Here is a 12597-nt window from a genome sequence, read left to right as displayed (position 1 = left end):
ATCCTTTCTGGTGTGTAATTGACAGACTTACCTCTACAAAATCACTTTGCCAGGAAAACCACCTGCAGGTAACGCAGAGAGAGTAGGTGGTAGAGGGGTTACACCTTTATGAAAGTGCAGGGAGGAAAAAATAATGCACTGCTCACTTGTAATCATTTTTTGTTTGGTTGGTTTTAACCTCTATATTACAAATATGAAAAAACGTTCACTGTATAGCATTAAGTCATTTTCCTCATGCACAAAGTGGTGCACAAAATCCTGAATCCTGCAAAAAACCCCAGAAATTGGCAGTTGAGCAGGACAGACACCCTGGAAAGTCACTGCAAATTCACACAGTAGCACAGCCAACACACAAGATAGCTCAAGCTAGCGAGAATCAAATATTCACAGCAGGCAAATTCTCTCCATAGGATCTGCTGATCAGATGCAATGGCAAACAGCTTGAATTTGGCCCACTTCCATTCCTTTCATCTGCCACAATAGTATACAAAACATTCTCACTGTATTCGCACTGCAAATTGGTCCTACAGCTTATCACTGTGGAGCCATCATTTGTCAATGTGCTACTGCATGGCCTGGATGAGATATACTGATAAACCTGGGGAAAATAAAAGCTAGCCTAGCTGTATGTCTGCACGGAACACTGCATAAAATGCCAAATACATGCCACTTCTGTGAGTTGGAGATATTATTAGTTGCCAGTAGCACTGCTCTGTTTTGCAGGACAGCTGCAGACAAACAGGTGGCCTTTTTCATTTCTGGAATGCTGATATTTTCCCTGCTCCAGAATAAATTGGAAGACCTCTTCAAAAAAATTTCCAAACTGCTTTTCTGAGCAATTTCCAATTCAGACTCTTTAAAGCCTTTTGTTTGCTCTCAACATATCTTCTAAATTCTCTTATTTTTTTCCATTTTATGTAAGTAATTAGTGGTGGTAATTTACCTACATAAAAGCAATGGATCTTGTATGACACAGGCTCACAGAAATATTGAAATACTCTGTTCAAGCACACCAGGAAAAAACTTTTTATGAGAAAGGCTGGGAACTTTTTACATATATATGTGTGTGTGTGTATATATATATGTGTATATTATGCATATACATACATACATATACATATAATTATGTATATGTATTACTATTTATCCAATATGCTTTACTGTATATGTTTAACTATATTTGTGTTTAACTATACATATATGTTTAACTATATATATGTATGTTTCACTATATATATGTGTGGTTTACTGTTTATACAATACGCTTCACTGTATATTTAATAACACTTCACAAAACAGAGCTTTCTGTGGCAGATTCGAAATCACTAAATTTGGGAAGAACTCGATCGCAGCTGGGACATATTCACTTAGAAGCTGAGATGGTTAACCTCCAGAAGAGGAAGGCTGACAGCACACCAGAACTGAAGGCAACTACCCCTCCAGAACAGCAAGGGGAGTCAGGGCTGCTTACATCCCAAAAAGATTCTGTCACTCAATAGCCTCACCCACGAAAATTAAACGCTACTGGGGAAAAACAGAAAGAGATGGACCCCGGGAGCATGGAGGGAAAGCAGGACTTACCAGCCCGCCAGCCGGACCGATCCTCTTGTCCCCCAGCGGCAGCCGGGCCGGGCGGGAGCGGCACAGCTGCGGCTGCAGCCCCAACTCCACCCACCGCAGCGCCGCTTCCCGGCACCCGCCCGGGCACGGCGCGGCTGGAGGGCAAAGCACCAAATTAACGAGCGTGGGGTCCTGTGAGCCGCGAAGGCAGAAGGCAGGTCCAGAGAATAAACACAGCGATGATCAGACTGAACCAGCAGGAGTAGGGCACACCGGGCGGGCATGCCGGCTCCGTAGGCAGGGCCTTCCAGCATGTCGCTGGAAGAAGCTGACGAAGACTATCTTTGCCAAGAAAGCCCAGCCTTTGTCTGCTTCTTTTTCCCAGTCGACAAGGAAAAGATGTGCCTCTTCCAACAACAGCCCTGCTCCCTTAACAAAAAGGCAAAACCCACCTTAGAACTGCATGAAGAAATGGGCCGGTTGGTACCATACTGCAACTGCACAAAACACACCAGAAACCCTAAACATGGCTCTAAGCAACCTTCAGGTAACATCTAAGGCTGCATGAAGATAGAATCATAGATTTATAGAATCATCAAGGTTAGAAGAGACCTTCAAGATCATCCTGTCCAGCTGTCCACACAGCATTACCACTGCAGCCCCTAAACCACTAAACCACACACCCAGCACCAGAACCAGACACCTCTTGAATACCTCCAGAGATGGTGACTCCACTACCTCCCTGGGCAACCTATACCAATGCTTGACTACCCTACAGTGAAAATTTTTTTCTAATACCTAAGTTGAATCTCCCCTGTCTCAGCTTAAGGCCATTTCCTCTAGTCCTCTCACTGCAGGCATGGTGGAAGAAACTGACCACCACCTCACTACAACCAACCTCTTTTCAGATAGTTGTAGAGAGAAATGAGGTCCCCGTGGAGCCTCTTCTTCTCTAGACTAAACAAACCCAGCTCCCTCTGTGTTGCTCAGTACCCTTCCCCAAAGATCTCGCTGGAAGTGCCAAGGTGTTTAGATCCTGCTGCTCCCAGCCAGGCTCACTAGGTGCTGCAAGTGCCTAGAGCAAGAAGATGGGGGGAAGGCGGGGGGGGGGGGGCTATAAAAAGCAAGCTAAAAATAAATGAAATGTGTTAAGCAAAGCAAATTTTGAGTACACTTGTCCTCAAGAAACTAAAAAGCAAATTTAAAATTAAAAGCTTGCAATTCTTTGAGAAAATCAGAAGCACAGCAGCACTACTCAAGAAATTGTCTTGATATTTTCCTACATCTGTCCTTCACCACCAGATTATTTGCTTTTTAAGATCTTTGTCCTGTAACAAATTTCAGCCATCTTTATAAGCTCCTTATGCAATGCAGTGTATTACTACCATTTGTATGATCGTTATAACTAAAATCCCCAAACAGGAATGACCATATTGTATATAATGCAAGGCAAATGCAAGTAGCTCAGGATATAAAATGGCACTGTATGTCCCGCGCAGGTAGTGAAAATTTCATGCTCGGTACAGAATGGATGACATATCTTATTTCTGCAATTTTTTGAAAGAGCTTAAAGTCCCTGCAGCATGATATGATATAAAAGAAGAAACACTGTGGACAAGAAAGGAGAAGGATAACAGGAAAACAAAAAAGAAAATAATGGGAGGAGACCACAGGAAAGAACATGAGCAAGAGCAGCCTTCAACTCAACAGGCAAAAGCAAACCACGGGGGGGTGGGAGGAGTGCACACAGCATGAGCACAAGACTGACCCTATGACTTCACTAGTTAAGTAGGTCCTGATATTACTCTTTGCTACATCAGATCATTATCCCTGAAGGCACAAATAAAACATTTAAACAAATGGGGGCTCAGTCAACATCCATGTCTTTGGGGGAGAGAGCAATCAGATGATGTGAATTCCCTCAGATTTGCCAAACCCAAGATACACCCTGAGTAAGATGGCTTTGTTTACAGCAATGAAGACAGAACATAGGCAGGCAGGGAAAACCCCCAAAGCATTTCAAGTCTATTCACTGGCTCTGATGCTGATGAAATCACAGCCAGATGTCAATGAGATGTCAGATTTCACCCGGTCTTGGAGAGGGAGTGCTTATCTGATGCCATATTCTATAGTAACAGCCATGCTATGGCCAAGGAAGAGGACAACATTTCCTTTCCACTCCCTCTCCGCAGCTCACTCTCTCAGTGTCACTCTCTTCACTATCTTGTTAGTACCAGATGACAGTGCTTGGCTTGGGTTTGGGCCTCAGTTTTATGACTTCTTCTGTTACCTACTTTTCACTTTATTTTTTTATGAATAAGGCTCACCAAGAGCAGGGTTAAAAACAAGCTTCTGTACAGTGAATTGTAGTCAAGCACTCCTAGAAGCTGCTGGGAATTCACCTTGCCAGATGGGTAAAATCCAGAGCCAGATGGGTAAAAACACAAAACTACTAAAAAAGTAAGGCATGGCTCCTTTTGCTGTGATGGAAAGACTGTTATTTACTTCCTCTGCTTTGTTGGTTGGGCTATGGAGAGGGTCAATACAAAAACTGTGGCAGAGTGTGTAGAAGAGCTACAAAGAGACAAGAAGGAAAGAAACATCACAACGGCAATGCTCTCAAGGCAACCAGAGCTTGCATCTGTGGCATCTACTACTTCTTATCCATCCTCTTGGCAATAGTTGTGCTGTCTACCTGAAGGAGGGGAGAAACGGTCATGAAGACAAATTTTACCTCTACTTGTACTCACATTATGAATGCAGGAATATGACTACTAACTGAAACATAGATTTCAAGTGTTTCAACCCTGAAACCACAGCTAGTACCACAGTGCTTCCCTCAGGACATCCTGCTGGGGAAACAGGACACTTTCCTTTGTCAGCACATCCTTGCAGCTGCTGCCCCCACAAATGGGTTCTATGGCAAAAATAAAAATGGGCAAGAAATTCACAGCTACGGAGAATGTGCTGTTTTCTATGTTTGGTTTATTTGTGTGTGATTATCTGGACACAATGAAGCATTAAGGAAAGTACAGAGTCTGACTATGGATTTAGATCTCAGAAGACACCCATCCCAAACAAACTGCTTAAAGAAAACAAAAATACATAAACTTTAAATCTAGAGTTGCGAGTCATAAGAACTACTACATCAGATATTGTGAAAACAAAACCAGTCTATAAGTAAAGGAGACCACCAAAGAAACTAACCTGAGCATTAAATATGGGAGAGTATGTTTTTTTCATAGACATAGTGTTAAAGCTTATCATTCTGCATACCAAAATAGATAAATAGATAAATACAGCTGAATTACCTCCTGAGCAATATACCCAAAAGGTACAGCCCTAGGGTAGTCCAAAGGAACACCACAACTAGCTTAAGCTCCAACACAAGTAAGTCCTTCATGTGTTACGTATAGCCAAGCACTGCTGAATAAACCTGTGCCTATCCAGACTGCTATCAGGGCAATTGTGTGTTAAGCCATGGCACAACAGATATTTTTTAAAAACTACTTCTGTGTTCTGGGTAAGATAGTGTACTTTAATGGTAAAGATGATTACCTATGTAAAGCAAATCTATGTGCTAAAATTTATTCCATGTTTTCTTTAATTATATTAGCAGGTCTGCTAAAAGATAATACACTTCTTTTCACATACCCTGCCTTCCTCTTTCTGCTTGCAGAGTCCAAACCCCATGGGATCCCTTTGATCACATTTGATATCTCAGGGCACTGATACCCAACACCTGCTTTCTATATTTTGACCTGACTGTAGGGAAAATAACCTTGTTTTCCAGGAAGAGCACTGTTGACTACTCAAGGGACTCAGCTCTAGAAAACTTGCAACCAGGACCTTTGGAATGGAATGGGTCTAGCAGAGAAGAAAATGAGGAAAAATTCTGTCCACCTGAAAAGGTACGTCTGGGTGTCATTAACTATCTGACCAGCATCATGTGTTATAAACCAGTATAGGTAATGTAAAGCATAATCAGTGCATCTGCATGCACATTCAGAGATGACTATATGAAAAAATACTTCTCAGCCTGTGATCACTACCAATTGCTTTTCATTTTTCTCTCTTGCTACATCCAAAGCAGATGGCAAGGACCAAAAAAAAAAAGGAAATAGAAATAAGCAATAGTGAGAATTACACATAATGCTTTTCTGATACACAAGAACCTGATTAATTAGAGACACAAAACTGTATTGGAGTTATAGTCTCAATGCATACCTTCCCAATGTCATTTATCAGCTGTCTTCCCACTCAGGCACAGAAGCAAATTTCATCACAGTTGTATAAGCCCCAAAAATACAGGATTTTAATGAAAACTTGTGCATAACGAATTTAATTCAAAGTTTTGCAACATCCAGCTGTATTGAACCAGCTAAGCACAAAACTTTGAACATTCACAGCCACAGAACAGTTGAAAATTTCTAAAGGTTATTTTTAAGGTTTGAAACTGTAAAGGTACAAAAGAAATTAGTACCTAAAATTAAAATTGATTTGACATCAAACCTCTAAAACTGAATGTATGACCACTGCCTGCCAGCTTCATAACACTTCTAATTGCAGTAACTACTCACTACTACCATGACTTTACTTTCTTGCCTCGTTCTTTTACATGGTATGTTCTCTTTTGCTTGGTATATTAAGCAAAGTTATCTTCCATTTAAAGCAAAAAAGTAGGATAGTTGCCAATACTTGGACTTCTCTCAGCAGACAGCAATCCACTGCAGGAATCAGGACACTATGCAGCCCGAGCTGTTGGAGGGCCTCTGCAACTCCATGTCCAAGTACAACTGCTGTAGGTGGGCCTTGAAAGATGCAAGAAAGCTGCCTGTGGGGGCTGGAGGCCTGGCAGTAGCTTTTAAAATCAGACCAAATCTCTATTCCCCAAGGCAAACAGCAAAATAATGAAACTGCCAGGGAGGACTCATTCCTGTTCAGTTTGTGACCTCTGCAAAAAAAGCAACAAATTCCACTTCTTCTTTCAAATTAAACATCTATTCTTTATTGCCAAGGAATATGTTTTAATAATCTGTGGTGGTCAAGGTTTGATAAAAATCAGAAATCTCTTTGCTGCTGTTACATGATACCTGACAGACATTTTCCCCCCACTCATAACTTTGCATTTTCATGCCAACATTACATAAAACATACTGGACTTCTTTAATGTACAGGTTGGGGTCTCCTTGCAAATACTTCTAAAAGAAGCTGTTCAAGTCCAAAAAACACTATTTTTTTTAATTGGCTTTTTCTGCTGAATGAAGTTCCAGTACATTTGACTTGCAAAACCTACCTTTATTCTTTTTACTTATACTAAAAAATTAAATAGGAAGCTTTCATATTTAGAAGTCTAGAATGATTTTGGTGAGGAAAAGGAAGGGGAACAAAAATGAATAATTTTCAATTTTCTGCAAGTGAATTTTACAGACAATCAAAATATCTGTGCAAAACTATGCTAAGTAAATCAGTGCCAGTTTGTAACTTTGACTGTATACAATGTAATAGCTTGAATTACTGAATACCCCAATACTAATCCATGTATCTGTTGTTTTTTCCCAGATTTGGCCATAATTGTCAGTCATCTTGAATATCTGCAGGTTTGGTGGGGTTTTTTGTGGTAAATATTCAAGGGAAGATGAACTACCCAATAGTCTGGCAGTGATTTGTTTCGCATCCCTTTTCAATCATCAGTAAAGCATTCCCTAGGCATGATTCAAGAATTAGCACAACTATTCATGAAGCTATGGTAGCTGCAAACCTAGATGCATTGAGCAGAATAGCCAACTTAAATTACTACTGTTTGTTAAGTCTATAGAGGTCATGCAAATATGCCTTTGAAGGGCCATTTGGAAAGCGGGATTCATGGATTACATCTGGATGCCAGAGTAATTTGCAGTTTGTGAAGACTAAGCTTTCAGGAGGAATAAAAAGTAGTTCAATAATATACCATATTTAAGAAGCAGAATTTCCTCACATTAATGTACATAAAATCAATGGTTAAGACAAGAGGGAATGAAAGGACTGCTTCTTTAATACGGTGTATTCCTGTTGTAAGGCTTTTTTCCAGCTCTTTTACAATGTCTTGGTTCTGGTTCCTCTGGAGAGCAGAACAGAGGACAGAAAAGGATCTCTTCTCCTACAGGACAGATGTTCCTGTTGGTCAATTTTCTTCAACACATTAGAGGTGTACTCTCTTCCCTTGGAATGCATAAAGCAACAAGGGTAGAAAGATGAACACACGCATCACACCAGGTCTTTAGGATCAGGAACTAAGCAGTGGAGATGGCAGAAATATCTTGTCTCACTTGTTGCTGATGGGAACAGAAAGGGGAAACAAATCAGTTATTCTTAAATTTATTCTTAAAACTTCAGTTTATACCCTACCCTCTGTCCTTGACAGTCTTGAGGCAACCTTTTGTTTGTTAGACGAAATTAGTCAATTCAGCTTACCTGGTTATAACCAGTGGCTCCTGCTCAGAACACTCACAAATAAGGCCATCAGAGATGTTCATGTATCATCAAACAACAAGCTTCCAACTCCTCACTGCTACTTCTGAAAATCTTTACAATTTAAAGCCACATTAAAACCTTAGTAAAACTTAGCTGATGAGACTTTATAAAGGAAAATAGTAAATTTAAAGTAAATATGATTTTTTCCTTTCCTCAACAGAGGGATGGGACTCAGAGTTGATCAGAGAGAGGTGTATCTAGACAGCAGAATCAGTAGAGTCCAGCAAGATTATTAGGCCAGGCTTCAGACGCCATGAAAGCAGGTTACTAGCTCCAGCACCAATAAGAAGCTGCCAGCAAATTAGCTGATTTAAAGCACTGCAGAGCTCCTGTCCCCAGCCAGCTCACGTCTCCAAATCACTCCCACAGGCACAGATTTCTGGAGAATGCAAATGTTACACATGGCTACCCAAAATCAGCTCAAGGCCAGCAGGACTTACTGGCTTTGGCAAGCACCTCTACACTGCCCTTCCTAGCAACAGGGGAATATACATCGCACAGTACTGCCTTGCTTGAATGCACAGACCCAGCTGATGCTCAGCACTGTGCTGAAGCCAATCAGCCCTTAAATCCGGAGCCCCTATTGAGAGCTACCTGGGGTTTACAAGGTCAACAGATGTAGCCCGATACAAATACAGGGGCTACAGAGATATGCAACCACCTTAGGTGATGCAGGAACACTGCATAAACTGCAGCACAGGGGTCTCACCCACCCAGGAGGTACCAGGAGGTACTGGTCACACATGCCCATTCATGTACTGCCAGCCAGTCCAGAGCTGCACAAGGGCTTCAGCGTTCCCTGTGCTCTGCGTGTGACTGCAGAGAGCCTGGAGAGTCATCTAGCACCTGAGCACCACCTACTTTCTGGGGCTTTTTGGCAATCTGGAAATCCCCAAATGTGCTGTGCTGCACTGCTAAGCTGATCTCATGCCTTTGGGCTGCTTGCCCCCGAAAGGAAAAGGCACTGGCGTCAAGTTGCTCTCCCGCAAGAGCTGTTCTGTGGCTGTCCCCAGCCAGGGTGATAGATGCTGCTGCCAAACCCAAGCAGGCTGTTCAGTGAGTTGCCCACACCCACAACACAGAGGTTATCCAGGGTTCTCCATTCTTTGGCATATCCCAAACTCCACCTTCCATTATCCTGAATAGAGTAGTTGACTTATTTTCCTCTTATTTGCTTCCCATTTGCTTCCTAACCTCAGTCTGGCATTCTTATTTCTCCAACCTGCATAGTTATAAAGGACAAGAATATTTGTATGCTGCTATAAGAAGAGAATAAATTATGCTGGAAGCTGCGACGAAGAATACTGACCACAATCTTTGAAGTTCTTGGTGTGTAATTTGCTTACTTAATAGTTTGTATTAAGATTCAAGTGTTGGATTTCTAATATTGCTCATCAAATTTCAGCCAAACAAAATAGAATAAGCCAGGTGAACTACTCTTGGGATGATGAACTACCTGCAAGAATTTTTGATGCAAGTATGAGAACACCAAGAACTCTCAGTTATTCAAAAATTATGTAAAAGTCTGGAATTCAAGGAGTTTCAGTTCTCTAGGATCATATTGTAGAAAGTAAATTTTAGTCAGGATTGGGTGGCTCAAGAGATTTTAAAACCGTATTTAAAAAAGCAAGTGATTAATCTCTGATCAACCACAGGGTAAGGACTAAAGAGCATTTAAGGTCTCAAACATCTCTGGGAACTAGCCAACTTAATCTAATACTGTGGATGCTGACTCCGGGAAGATTTTGGATTTTCTCACGCACAGTCATCATGCTTATGAGTAGCCTCCTCTAAATTTCACTAGAACGATTCCATCATCCTCCCCAAAATTCTGCATTACAGTTGTGCCTATGAAGAGCTGATGGCAGAGAGATACCAGGTCTGCCGATAACACTGTGCTGACAAATACCTTGTTTCTCTCTGTCCTTTTTTAACTGTGTCAGTGCGGTGTTTCTTAGTTACAAATTCCTAAAGGCAGAGACTTGAGATGCCATATAGCATTTAGCTTAAAAGGGATGAGGGGATTCATACCAGTAAGTTGATACTTTGCAGGAAAACAGATTTTGATCACTGCTGATTGCATCATGCAAAAATCTGAGATGCCTGAAAATGGAAGCCAGGCATGCCTGAAGATATAGCTCCTAAACTCCCTTCAAACTAATCATAATATTGGATTGAATTTTGCTGTTTGGGTTGTTGCAGACAGAATGAAAGAACAAGTAAAAACTGGTGCAATATTTCTGAAGATAAAGTATCACCCATTCTAAAATAATTCTGCTAATACCTTGATTACTCAAATTTTTGTTGGACTGCAACTCTTCTCCAAGAGGATGTAATTATTTTGCTTCTTCCTTGGCTAAAGTCCTAGTCCACTGACATACCAGATTCCACCCAGTCACTATTCAGTAGTGCAAAAATAAAATACAGGCATGTACACTAAGGAGGAACATCAATCTAGCCTGACTGCTTCTCAGAAAAAAAAGAACAAAACAAAACCCAGCCTCCTATGACAAATTTTATGTCATGTTTCTTTTTTACATGTCTGTCACTAAACATCGCCTTTAGTCACAAATTTTGGGTGTTCTTTTGGCCCACAACATGTATTTCTGTACTTCTCTTTAAAGAAGGCTTTTGTAAAAGTTCTGACAGCAGTCTCTGGGAATCGTTCTGTTTTATTTACCAGTTTGCAACTAGTTTTTGCAATTATTGATGCAATTCCTGCATTTTTTCATAATTTTTTAATGAAATATTAAAATATACAGTTTCCAATACATAGTATCAAACCTGTAGTAGTACTCATTATTTTCTTTTAATCTGCTTGTATTTTATTCAAAAATAAACATGTTCAGGAAAGCAGAACAGTGTATGTCCAATAAATGTGGCACTCTCAGGACATTTCAAGTTATCCTTTTCATGCAGTTGCCACAGTTTAAGAAGCAACTACTGCTTGACCTCTTTAAGGATAACAGGAGAAACTTAATGAAAGAAAACATCCCAGAATTGTACAAAAAGAAAGGGGTTTTTCTGCTTCTCTGTATGCCAAGTGAAAGTTGTATAAAGTATTTTTCTAGATCAGAAATTTAGAGATTTTATTAGCTGGTGCTACTGACCTGTGCAGATGGTTTTCTGGCACAGTTTTCACTACTTGTTTACAGCATCACCTCAGTTATCCAAAACTTCTTGTTATCCCCACAAGGGTCAAATTCCTGACACATATTAATTACACTGAAAATTGCCCTAGATTACTTGAAACCTCAAATAACTGAACCTATTCATTATTCTCCCTTTTAAATAACAGAGGACATGTTGTAGAGTGGTGCTAATACTTTGTGGCTGATCCCTGTAACTCCAGAAATTAATACACAAACGTCACACTTCTTATCTAGCAGGTCTGTCAGCTTTGGTCTGAAAACCAGGCTTGAGAGGTGGAGGACATTTATACTGTGACCCTGCTCACTGCTGTGGGCTGCAGAACAGGAGGAGATAGGAAGGACAGGAAGGTTAAAACCAAAAAACCACCGACCAGCATTCTTGATCCATGCACTGCTGGCCAAGGAAACAGAGCTACTTCACAGGTCAGCTCTCCTTAGTTGCCAAAATGACCGTGAATCCCTCCCTTGGTCAGCCAAAGAGGAGGTGCTTCCTGTACGTTAAGTCTGTCCCACTGACACTTGAGCTTTTACAGTTGTGGTTACTGTACTTCACCTTCTTTTGCCCGTCACTGGGCAATCAGGTCTGCAGCTTCTCCAAGCAGCTTCAGAGGAACCTCTACAACTGCATTATATTGGGGCATGAATGCAAAGATGAGAATGCAAAGACCTACTGGCAGCTCATGTATTTAGCCAACGGCAGGCATTAGCTCTAAGATCCCTAATGCTGTTGCTAGACAGGAGTGGTAAAGTTAGGGCTGTTTTTGAAAAAAACAGCAAGCCTCCTTCCAACCAAACTAGAAACAGTATTTAGAGGACAACAGCAAAGAGGCAGCTTTCTTTAAGAGAAAGTATGAGAAATATCCAGGAACTCTTAGTAACACCCATAGGATCTGTTGGTTGTGCAGCCAAGCTACACTGCACCAACCAACTCAACAGTTATAAAAAGCAAGAAGCAAGAGCATCATCAGCCCAGGCAATCGGTTTAAGGCCTGAAATTTGCTGCCTCACAACAGGTGCAAAGGCTGAGAGTCACAATTTGGCGCTCAGTCCAATGTGTCTCCCAACACACTGATACAATTTTGCAACACGTCAAATCAAGTAACATCTCCCTGCAGTAAAAAGAGACCAAATAATACCAAAATTATGACTAAAAAAAAAAAGAAAGGGGAAGGGGGAAAGCATCATGTTTACCATTGGCCTTATGGGTAAACACAAGCTTGATTCTAAATTGTGCATGAGAACTAGTAAAATTCAAAAAGAAAAGCCGAGATCATGAAGTAGCATACAGAATGGACTGAAAAAAAGCTGAGTTGAACTCAGTACACACTTGGACGCATGCACACATTTAGCAAGTTCAATACTCTCCCCTTAT

At 41.0% G+C, this 12597-nt stretch overlaps 1 protein-coding gene across 3 annotated transcripts in view; it reads right to left on the bottom strand.

Annotated features, from left to right (window-relative positions):
- LIMCH1 (LIM and calponin homology domains 1) overlaps positions 1 to 12597 on the bottom strand; it is a 179790-nt gene that overhangs the window by 77460 nt on the left and 89733 nt on the right. The window contains exon 1 of one of the 3 annotated variants that reach the window (XM_032685059.1): positions 1582 to 1663. The exons of the other annotated variants lie outside the window; for them this stretch is intronic. The gene's annotated coding sequence lies outside the window, so the exon portion shown is untranslated. Of the gene's footprint in view, positions 1 to 1581; positions 1664 to 12597 lie in introns of those variants that run through there. 3 annotated transcript variants of the gene reach the window in all.

The sequence above is a fragment of the Chiroxiphia lanceolata genome, chromosome 4 (assembly GCF_009829145.1).
Source record: "Chiroxiphia lanceolata isolate bChiLan1 chromosome 4, bChiLan1.pri, whole genome shotgun sequence".
Lineage (NCBI taxonomy): Eukaryota > Metazoa > Chordata > Aves > Passeriformes > Pipridae > Chiroxiphia > Chiroxiphia lanceolata.
The sequence above is the reverse complement of the archived record's forward strand: the minus strand, read 5'-3'. Positions and strand labels throughout refer to the sequence as shown.